Genomic DNA, 12,386 nt, shown 5'->3' on the forward strand with positions numbered 1-12,386 from the left:
TCTCACTGATGGTTACTCGCTTCACGAGTCTCAGTAGCTCACAAAGTAAAACAGATGGGTGACATCCCGGCTATTTCATCATACAGACACACAAACTCAAGATTCTTGTTATTTGTGGATTAAATAATATTTATCATTGCAACAGACTTTATCAGTTTTCCCAGTTTTCACAAGTTAGTGCTTTTGTCTGGGCAAACCAAACCAGTGGGCTCTGATGGAAGGTAACTGAGCAGGCCATCAGGGTGTCCCTAGGACACCTCATATGCTCGTGTAATTGTTGGCATAGTGGAACAATACTGGAAAATCGAGTTTAGTCTTTTATTTAGATTTCATAAAAAGTGACTTCAAGACTGAAAATCACAAGGAAAATTTCTATTAATTTGTTAAACTGCAGTTAGTCGTTGTGCTAATGCAGTCAGTTGCTGGCAGCGTTTGCATCTTGCATGGCAGCGTGGTGGCGATGCCCCCGAAACAGGCATTGGGGATAAAACCAAACCAAGCTGCCTTCCTGTGTTTATTCTGTGCAGAAACAACAGCAGCATGCATGGATACTCATTTTAAGGCTAAAAAAAGATAAATAAACAAGTATGAAAAGAACATCCATTTGTATAGAAGCACATCCAGCAGGTGCTCTCTGTTAATTGTTAGCGTAGAAAACAAACGAGGGAAAACAATGGCAAAATCCAACTTTCATTTTTATTCAGGATCATTCCAGACAGGTCTCTAACAGTTAAATGCTTCCTTTGGATGGATTTGCAGCTGCTACCCTACTGCGTGTTTCCAGGCTGATCACCACCGCGCAGGCTCCTGTCAAAGTCGTTGCTGACCTGTCAGCGTTGGGGCCAGACAAAGGGACCTCGCGGTGTCAAGGAACGGTGTGGGTTTTGTCCAGGTAGTAGCACAGTGTGTGACACCTAACAGCAGTTCTTGAAAACTCAGATTCTGATACTCTGCTTAGTCTTTAGCTATAAACCATCACCTCAGTGCTGGTTCCAGCCATTCGTGTCTCTTGTTAATATAAAATTGTAATAACAGAGCTAAGGCAGCTCAGTCTCTTACCTGACTTACTGAACCTCACCTTCTGACTTTTAACGCTATTTAAAAATCATGGCTGGAGAGCAGATGTCCCTAGGTGGGTCGCATGCTGCTTTTGTTTATCAGAGTTCACGTAGTTCCATCCCCTGCAGAAAAAATAAATATAGCAGCAGATGCTTCACAGCCTTTGTTAAAGTGTTTGTGTGATCCCTGGAAATACAGGACTCCTTGTACTCGGTTAAGCAACATTATTTATCTTAAGCACTGCTGAAATTTTTTTTCAGCATTAGATTTTTATTGGGTGCAGAGTACAAACGAGTTAGCTCATAGAGCTCTGGTGTATGACGGCTGTGCTTTCTGGGTTTTGGAAATAGCATACCCAGCTGCTCTCGACGTTGCTTGTCCTTCAGTTCTGTGTAACACGCTAAAATAACGCGCTTCCCCCTTTTCCAGAAAGTGGGAAGCCCGGGGAGCTCCTGGGGGCTTTACCAAGACACATCTCATTTTCTCTCCTGAAAGAAACAAATACATTTCCCTTTTACTCAAGCTGAAGGGATCAGGGTTGTTTTAGACCATCTGCCTTTTCCACGGAGTGTAACACAGGCTTAATGCAAGTTAAATAATAGCATGGTGTATAATTTTGCTTAGAACTATTGAATCCTAAAATGATTCAGGTTTGAAGGAACTTCAAGAGTTCATCCAGTCCAGCCTTCTGCTCAAAGCAGTGTTGTCACTGAATTTGGACATGCCCTAATGCTTGCAGGTACAGTTGATTTAAAAATAATAATTTTTTTTTAATTTTAAAAAAAGTTAAATGAAGATACTTTATTTTCTGAAATAACTTCTTTTTATTTTGGTTTGTCCACATTCTGTAACAGCCAGTTCATCTTATCTAGACTTTCAGATCTTGTCTGCAGATACGTACCTTCTTCTTACTGACTCTTCTCTAGCTTTTTATTTCCTCAAATTATCTTATTTTGTCTTTACACCATCCTTTTGAGGGTTTTTTGGTCAAACTGAGGTGGAATAAAGGAACTAAAGTGACAAATAAATGGGAAAGGTGGTGGATGATGTGCTGGCTGTGTTTGGAGTCAAAGAAATAGTTTGAGGCAGCAGGCTTAACTCAGTCTTAACATCAGAGAGAAGTTTGGCCAGGTATTTCAGGAGCTCTGGGTACACAGGTAATCTTGTTTAAAATTTGCTGAAATATAATGTAGAAAGCAGAGTATTCATCTAAACCTTCTTTATGTTTAGCGTAGAGTGGCTGAGATGGTTTGCAGATGAAAAATTGTCCCTTAATGCAGCATTTTGATGGAGAAAATATTTGTATCATAAATAAACTTTGGCCTCCCACTGAGAAACTGCAGGAAAGCTGAAGCGTGCATGTTAGTGAAGAACTGGGTAACAACAAAGGAAAGCTGCTGCTTCAGAGCCAGGAACAGGGTCCAACACCACCAGTGGCAAATTAAGAAAGCCTTACAAACGATGTTTGTATTACGCTGTTTGGAGTAACGAGACAATGCAAGGAACAATGTGATTACAGAGATCTGGCCCTCGCATTGTCAGCCAGATCCCTCCTCTGCAGCTCCATTGACGTTTGGACAATCACCCCCATGTCCTGCGCTTGGTGCCACGCAGGAGCGTACTATGGGGAGAACAAAGTACACAGGGTTTGTGCGTGACGGCTTGCCCTGAGGCAGGGAGGAAGAGTAGGGAGGAAGAGCTCAGCAATGGGGATTGGATGGACGTATACCGATGCAGTGCAGCCTCCAAGCAGACTGAAGATTGGGACAGCAGGCTCGGTGGGAGCCAGCAGGGTCCTGCCAGCAAGGAAGGTGAAGAGCACCCGGAGCCTCGTTAGCAGGAGCCGAGCCAGGAGATTGAGGGAAGTGTTTGTCCTCTCTGCTCAGCTCTTGTCAGGTCACATCGGAGCACAGCGGCTGCTTCCCTGAGCCCCCGCCAGGCCAAGATGGGCAAGGAGGTGATTGCCAAGATGCCACCAGCCCCTCCAGTGGTGTAAGGCAGGAGGATGGAGACAACAGACAGAAATTAAAGTGGGAGTGGTTCTGACCTGGTGTAAGGAGAAACTTGTTCACCACGAGGGCCGTGCGGCAGCGGGGCAGGCTGGCACGGCAGCTGGGGATTTCTGTCCCTGCGGGTTTCCAAGAACCACCTGGATAAAACCCTCATCTACCTGGTCTGACCGCACACTGACCCTGCTCTGAGCAGGAGGCTGGACTAGAGACCCTGAGGGCCCTTCCAGCCTGAATTCTGTGATTTGAACTCATTTCCAAACTCACAAGGGTAGAACTGGCTGAATTTTTAAGCTCTGATGTTCATGCAGCAATTGAAATCGTGGCTCAATGCTTCATCTAGACGCTGGAGGTTTTCTTTTGTGATCCACCAGCAAACAGAACAGAAAGATTAATTTTTGTTAGATGATGTTTTCCCTTTGATATGGAATAAAATCCCTTTGGAGACTTTTCAATCAAAACCAATTCACGTTGTATCAGCCTGCGTCTTCAAGGGGCAGGAAAGGGTTCCACACAGGAAAGCCCAAATGATGCACATTGACCATTAGCACACGCTCATGTTTATGACCTTGCTCACGAGCAAGTGAATTGTAAATGTTTGCTTGTCATGTGGTCCTGCCTTTTTATCTTCAGTTCTGATTATAAAAATGTTCCTGTTTAAAAGACGTACGCAAGGGAATAAATCTTTGAGCCCACAGTCTCTGAGCATAGGCAGCCCCAGTGTTGAACTTGTAACAAAGGGAATTTTAGTGGAAGCTTTTTGATAAAAAGTTGGCAGCATATCAGAGGACCAGTTTGACCACGAGATGTGAACGAAGATGTCACACTGGGTGGTTAAAATTTGTTATCTTTCCCTCTAATTGTATTTCCTTACATGTTCATGAATGAAATATAAGCTAGAATATGATTGCCTTTAGAGTATATGATGTTTTCAAATAGTGACTCAATTAAAGAAGTCATTAAACTTTGCTTTTAGCATAATCCAGAGGTTTGACTGCTGAACGAGACATGAGGCAAACTAGTAGCAGATTAAAGGAGTAAGAATTAACAGTGACCTGAAGAATTATTAGCTTTTAGCACAAAATCTGTAGGGATAAGAAACTTGGACTGTTGTTTAACATATTTGATTTAACTGGGACAAAAATTCTACTTTAAAGTTGCCATCTCTTTCATGTGAGTGGCAGGCAGTCTAATACAGCAAAAGACGAGTGTGAAGATGGGTAGAGTTCAAATAAATAAACAAAATAGATTAAGAGTTGATTAGAGGAAGGTAAGGGACAGAACACAGATGTGAATATCCCCTCCTGACACATTTCACTTAGCTGGGTTTGGTCTTGCTTCCTTTAACTGCTGGGCTTTGATGTCTCAGGGTTGAAAGCAACCACCTACTTTACCTCGGCTTTGTGCTCAGGGCAGCATTGACCCTTTGTCTAACGAGTGCTCAGGCGGGTTATAAATCTGTAACGTTGCACTTCACCTTTTGTATCTTGCTTAATGACCTTTTAAAAATAAATGCAGAATAGCTGAAGGAAACAGTATCAGCGATGGAAAAGCTGACACGTACGCAACCTGAGATCTGATTTTTCAGATTGCTCCAGTCTGTTAAACAGAACTTCTTTTTCTTTGCTCTGTGGTTAAAAAAAGAAGAGGAAAAAGGAGGACAGGGGAGTGTTTTCTTAGCTGGGTTCTCTGTCTTATAAGTCAGCTGTAAGCTGCTTACTGAAAGAATGCTACACAAAGTTATTCACCTAAAGAAAGAGGCTACAGTCACTCAAATATGAAAACATTCTTTACACAAATATCTGCTGTTTTGTTTTCAGAAGTCTGTGGAAAGCTGCTGTTTTAAGGGGCTCTTGCAAGAGCCATTGGAAATGACATTGTTCATTTCTCTTGCATAAAAATGACCATTTAAGATTCTCATCAGGCTCTTTTTCTGTTTCCCACAGTAGTAAATTTAATGTACTTAGCCTTGACATGAAAAACTATATGATAACTTCTATCTGAATCCATGAAAATGTGTATTATCCCAGAGGAATGTCTCACTCTAAAATGTTCTCCATCTGAATGAAAGGAAAACTGAAGTTTCCCACCGTTTCAAACCGGTACAATGATTTATTTTGGTGATGGTTATAACGGGTATTTTGGATTCATGTGTACAATAGTCAAACACAGACATTATTTTCTTTTGTTTATGTGTTTTGCTTAAAATAAAAGATTACTCCAAAGGAAGGCATTTGAGGAAGAATACTTGCAGAGAGAGGTCAGATTTATTTTGGCTGGCTGCTCTGGCCCATCAGCTAGAGAACAACCTGCACAACTTAGAGACCTTCAACCTGCTCACAGCTGCCTTTACCACAGTTACTTTTGATGTAGAATACCTACCCCAGCTGAGCTGCCTTATGCTGACAATCCCTTGCAAAGCTGTACCAAATATTTTCCAGTAATTTTATTATTTAAATCCCCCAAATGGAATACCAAAAATTGAGTGTGTTACGGGCAGGTCACTTATACTGTTTGTAGTTTTTCCACGTCTACAGTTGTACTCCCTGGCTCAGGGTGAACAGATTCCGAGTGCACCAGTTTTCACATGTCCCCACCCCAGCCTTTATTTCTGCTGGGGTTCTTTAAAAGGTTGGTGCTATCTATTCTCACAACTGAAAGCCTTGCCATTCGCGTGTGTTTTTCCTCAAAGCCACAGCACTCTGATAAATGCTATAAGGTCAGTCTGAAAAATGTATTCGATACTTTAACTTGTCGCAGCACCCGATGCAATTGCTAGCAGGGTGGCTGTAAAGCTCTGCTCTCTTGCAGGGCTTCGTACCCTTCGTATGCTACACGGCTGTGTTAAGTTCTGGGTGCTGTGCTGTACTGTACCCTATATGGGACTTTATTTCTTTTCTTTGCACCCTAATTCAATTTTTATTTGAGAATGTTAGTATTTTTGTCTAGTCTTTGCAGTCATCTGCTGAAGAAACCTTCATGTGGTAGGTTATTCCCTGATTTCATTTGTAAAAAACATCCTGCTTTAACGAACAGTGTTCCAGATTGATTTGGGTTAAAGTAATGTCAATGCCTTCAGCCCAAATGCCTGACTCTGGAAACACGAAGCAGCTTTCTAGAAAAGCAGAGGTCTGGGGCATTCGGCACCAAACAAAAGCCCAGGATCGGGGTCAGGTGCAGAAAAGCAGACCGCTGCCGGCCAGGCTTTCAGAGAGTGTGCAGTGCAGAGAGGGTGTTACAGGGCTGTACTGAAAATGATCTATTTGCCACGGAGTATCCTGGGGTAATTGAATGCTCTATAATGAGGGCACAGGATGTGTTAATCATTCCATTTCAGCTTTCTTGACAGGAACTTGGCAGCAAGTTACAGCGAAGCAGGCTCTGATACTAAAGTTTTTATTACTACTGCCCATGCGACCGGCAGATTTTATTATTGTGCTGTTCTTCCTGATTTTCTCAATGGAGAAGCAAGTTACGCTATCGCTTCTATAGGCTCTGCTGGGGGCAACTGTTGCAAAATAACTTTTGTAAAGTAATCTTTTACTTTCTCATGTGTTGGGTGTTTTTTACACCCTTATCTCAGCCTTAATTATTTTTTTAAGCCTCTATTAAGTGTGTTTAAAACCCTAGGCAGCTCTGTCTTCTGGAGAAGTTGAGACTTAGCCATATATGTCCTAGTCAAAGGGGGGGAAACAGGCTATTGGAAGGGTTAATTCCATCTTATATAGCTTACTGTGCGTGCTTTTTCTTTTGTAAAGGAATTTTAACTGTCAGAGGTGCTTCTGTGTGTGCTCCTGTTGCACAGCCCTTGTATAAACTTCCTCCGGGGGTTGCCTCGTGTCAGCAACACAAGCCCTTAGGTTTCAACAAACCGACATCTCTTTCTCGGCGCTGAATCAGTTACTGAGGTCATTTGGTGCTTGCTGAGTAATAGTCAGGTGTGATTTTTCTTTTCAATAAGCTTTATATGAGGCATTTGTAAATCACGAACTGTGGATTGCCTGTCGTCCTACCAACCCTTCTCTGTCACAATCTCGAAACGTTCCTATGGTTGCAGTAGAAATTGCACTGACTTTTTAGATGTATTTCCCTGTAATCTGAATGTTTGTGTTTTATGAGCTGTAGTAGCTGGTTTTTTTAAATAAATCAATCTTGTTCCATCACATGTGCATTCATATCTGTGGGACCGTAAACCCGAACTTCCCGTTTATGCTCTGGCACTGCAATATTAACAATCAGGACAATAGAAACCCATTTGAGGTTTTTTTATATGAGTGACACCGGGGTCCTTTTGCAGTGCTTGGTGAGACACCGTGTTCTCTGCCAATCAAACTGTTGTAAAAACACTGAAGTAAATGGAGAAAGTAAATTTTCTGCTTACAGCCTGCTTCGCAGACTTCATTGGAGCTCCCTATACACAGGGATACTACTTGGACTGGGATTGTACCAACACCCAGTTCCAAAAATGTTTGAGCTATCTCAGTGATTTGGAGCACTGTACTTCTCTGAGGACATGGAAATTAATGGCGAATCCTCCCTTTTACTTACATGTGCTTGGAATGAAGCGCTGCACAGAAAGCTGAGTAGCCGTCAGTTGTGGTGAATGTCATCTGAAGGGGCTGGAGGAGACTTCAGCACCTGGGTGGTTGGCCTCGTGCCTTCATCCTGCTCTTCTAAGCTGCAGCTTTCCTTTACCTTGGGGAGCTTACTGTTTTTCTGCCAGGATTATTCATAGGTTCAGCAGTGACTGTTGGGTTCCAGGACATAAAACATTATGTTTTACTGCATGTAAGAAAGCATTTTGCATAATGCTGAGAGTTTCATGTAGAACAAACACAAATGATTCTAGATTTTCAAGGATATAGCATTCTTGATAGAAAATGACTATGATTTATTTAGAGTTTAATCTCAGCATCAGCACAATCAGCAAAATGTACAACTTCTGCTTTCCTTTCTGTCTCATAAATTCTTCATAACCACACATCTGGAAACTAATCAACCAAGATCTTTCTCCTACGTGCTGGGAACGACGAGTAGCCTCAGTAATGTGGGAAGTGAATGGGTGTGGACATTATGAAGGTAATTTCAGTCAATGGAAACTAATATATTTTTGTGAGGTTCTGTTCATATGATAAAAAGAAAGGACATGGAAAAATTCAGCTAGGAGGAGATAGATTATGAGAAAACAAAAGCTGTATTTATTAAAATACTGTCAGCTGTTTGGATTTTTTTAATCAGAATTGTGTTTGAGTACTAGACATCTAAGTCATTTCAGAAGATATTAATGGGTAAAAGATAATAGGATAACCCAAATTTATTACAATCTTATACCTTTTATAATACAACTTTAAATGCAAATTGCATTCAACTGCAAGAAGGGAAATAATGTCCCAAAGGCATTTCAATTAATTGCTGTAGTTAATTACAGTCATAATTTTACTTCTGTGACTAATTATAATCAAGTTTTATGGGTGTATATGGATTTATTTCTGATACTAAAAGCCCCAAACAGCGGGTTACTTTTAGGAAATATATTTAAACTCCATAATGAAAACTGCATGTTCCCATTCTCGGTGGTTGCCTTGAATGAGTTGTGTCTGTGTTCAGAAAGAGTTTGGAGGGCACCAAGACGACAAACTGTCCCAGCTTTATCCAGCGTGACTGAGGAGGTCGCCGTGGCCCTGATGGATACTGCTCTGTTGTTCATGCTCCCAACTTCTTTGATTGCTTTTTATCCTGCCCTGGGCACCAGAGTCTGCATTGGCAGCCCAGAGGTGTTGGCCAGTTCCTCCGGTGGCATCTGGAAATGTGCTGGAAATGTCACCCCCATTCGCTGGAGCTGCACTTTGCAGCAGGTTCCTCAACCAGCCCCAAGCAACACTTGGGGGTTTTCCTGAGGCGCCATGTTTGCTGCCATGTCTCTGCCAACCGAAGCACCAGGGCTACAATACCCAAAACACGGTGGAGAAGGCAGCATGGGGCTGTTTTATTCTCCGAGACAGGTCCCCAGCAGTGCCCGAGGCAAGGGGGTCACCGGCCTTGTTGGGCTCCCCTCAGCCTGACGGGAAGGGACCCTCAGAAGATGGCGGCCAGCAGCAGGCGAGACCTGTGGGTGCCCAGCCCCTAGCCTGCCACCCCTGCCGTGCTGAGAGGGTCTTTTTCTCTTTTCTCCCCTTTTTTTCTTATTTCCCCCCCTTTTTTTCCTTTCAGTTCACTTTTGAAGTGGCAGGGCTACCGTGCCTGGTGCTGGAACCCAGCTCTGGGGACGGCGGGTGCTGCAGGCTGCCATGGCCGCCTCAGAGGGCCCCCAACTTGGCCGCGCTGCTGCTTCCCACAGCCGAGTGGTGAGTCAGTCCTGTCTGCAAAGGAGGTTACAAATGGGGAAATAACACTGGGAAAAACAAGGTACACAAAGACTTGCCAGGCTGAGCACTGCCCCGGGGTACGGGACGCCTCAGAGGGGCATCCGGGGTGACTCAGCTGCTTCCTTACGGGTGCATCTCCCTGTGTGGCAACAGGCGCTTTCGTAAGACTTTACACGCAGCGAGAGACGCATGGTATGAGTGAGGTGGGGGTTAGACGCTTCTCGTGGAAGAATCCCACAGGATTGTGGTCAGACACGTTGTCACCTGTGTCTGTGGGGAGCAGCCCGTCAGGCTGGGCAGCGTGGCCGGAGGGTGCCAAGTCTCGGTTTCCTCATTTCTTCAGTACATCTCAGCTAGAGTTTTATTGGCTTTTCCACAGATACACATTAATTTACTAGTAAATCCTACATTTCCTTTTTTTTTTTTTTAAATTTAGATATGATTTCCTCCTATATGAAACAGCTGCCTCTGGCTGCACAGAGCTACCACGACATTTTTTCTCTGGCATTGAAACTTCTCTATATGCCACGTCATTCGTAGTGTCCAAATCCACTTTTAACTCTATTTAAAAGAGCCTCATATCTCCAAGTGTAATCATTTTTCGTAGGATCATTTAGGTCGGAAAAGACCTTTAAGATCATTGAGTGCAACCGTAATTTTTGTCGTGGTGTGTTATCTCCTGTGCAATGTGCAAGCAGTAGGCAAAGGGCCTCCCCGTCTCTGGATCAGAGGTGGTTGATGTTATACCTGGTACTAACACATTTATTAAGCTTCAAAACCAGCCTGGGAAGCTCGGTAGGCTTCTCTGCACCCTTTTTTCACTACTGGTGGATGGAGGAATATTTTATGTGCATTTGCTATATGACGTCTGTTTAACAGGAAGGCTGCTGGCTGTGCCAGCAAGTGCTGTCTTCCCTCTGAAATCCAAATTCTGCATGGGCAAGGGAGGAAAGGAAAAAGGAAAAAGCTTTATCCAAGCAGTCATAGAAAAATAATTCTGTACAGAAAAGTGCGTTTTAAGCTCGTGTCTGTCAGCAGGAGGATCTGACCACACAACAAAGCTGGCAAGTTTGTTGAAATTCTTTGTGGATAATGTAAATATATTTCTCCTGAGTAACGGCTCCGTTTCCTTGTCTCTTTCTGCTTCCTGAGAAAATGTTTTGCTGAAAACATATTGTATGAGGAATTTTTTTTGTGCCTGCCCCTCCTGTTGTTCCCCTCTGCTCCCCCACTCTATTGTCAGATGATTGTGATAGGAGTGAAGCTGGGCTTGTTTTCATATGGCAGATCTACTTCTTCACCTCTCAGACCTCTGGAGGCTTGCACTCACACCAAGGTCTGGTCCCAAACTGGAAAAGGACAGCTTTTAGATGCATTATACAACATCCCATAATTTCAGCTTGGTATACTTAGAAATGGGGAGGACTTACTAAAGTCTGGTGAGGCCCTAGTTGCTGCTCAGCCTTACAGTGACTGGACTCTACCGTGACAGCCGTTACAGGTGAACCCTAAACCGAAATGCAAGCTGCTTCCAAAGGATAGAGTTCTCATAAGCAAAGCTACATCCAAACTTTGATAATTTCCCAAAATGTTTCAGTCTTTGCACTCTTGAACACAATCAGTTCATAAGTCTGGTTTTCTGCAATTGAAATGCTAGTCTACCTCTGACTTGACTCAGCCTGACAAAGCCCCTACTGGTCTTTTTTTGTTCTAAACCTACACCACACATCTCTAGTGAATTTTAGTTTCCACTCTTGTTTCATTTTCTATTGTACTCCAGTTTTCAGTCAGGGAAGCTAAGTGATCTTCAACTCTGGCTCCAACATATGTGAAATGTATTAGCGAAGTTCTGTGTTAATTTCTCTGTATGTGGGAAAATACTGTTCCTTCTGGGTCTTTCTAAATACCTCTGTTCCTTCCCCCGCCCTTTCCTGTATTATCACAACTTGGCTATTTGTTCTCCAGGAGTTACTGTTGTTTCATAGTGTCTTCGCAAAATAAGCAGTTTCATGCCAAATGTAGCACAGACAAAATTCTTGAAAATCAGTGCCTGAAGCTACCTGTGGAACAGCAAATTACTTTTCCATAGCTGTCTTCACAAAAGAAAACCAAATGTCCCACTTCAAGCCCTCCTGTCTTTTACTGTTTTTTTTTTTTTCATTGAGTGGCGTTTGCTGTGGTTTTGTATTGATTTACTGCATTAATGCTAGTCCTGTAATAGCCACATCCTGCACCAGAACAGAATGTGCCTGCCTGGTTGCAAAGAGGTACCTCTGACAAAGAACAAATTGAAGTAGATCACTGACACAGATGCAGATTGTAGCATTTCCCCTTTCCTCATTGGCATAAAATTCAGATTCACTCAGTAAAAATGGTCGTACTTGTCTATTCAGTTTTTATTCTTGCTGAGGCTTGTGCTTACAGAGGACTAACCATCTTTTCAGCAGAATTTTTTTTCTTTGTCTTAGTTGTATTTTAATATATTTCATAGTAAATAAGACACTCCCTCATCGTAACTAGTTGCTGTAAATGCTCCTCTCGTATCCATGTGGTAAACTGAGGCACAACCTAGCGAAAAGTTGCCCCTGTGAATCACTAGCAATAAATGACAGTAGACCCAGATACTCCGTAGTTTCTTCCAATCATCCATAAGAGAGCTGCCTATGGAATGAGAATCACTTCATGAATGCGGTAAATAATCTGAACAGAAAGGGATGGTGGGCTTTTACACCTCCTCCCAGCAGAGGCAGGGGGCTTTTTTTAGTGCAAAAGGCATTGTTCTCAGTGGAGGCATCCTGAGGAATATTCACATCTCTAGTCTTTAAAACAGCTTGTAAATCTTTAAAGAGCAATAGAACCTGAGCCCTTCAGAATACTTCAATTTGGTACATCTTGTAAAACAGCCTGAAAACAAAGCAACTTTCCTCTTAATTTCTTGATGCATTCTCTACTT

The sequence above is a fragment of the Nyctibius grandis genome, chromosome 18 (assembly GCF_013368605.1).
Source record: "Nyctibius grandis isolate bNycGra1 chromosome 18, bNycGra1.pri, whole genome shotgun sequence".
NCBI classification, from domain to species: Eukaryota; Metazoa; Chordata; class Aves; order Nyctibiiformes; family Nyctibiidae; genus Nyctibius; species Nyctibius grandis.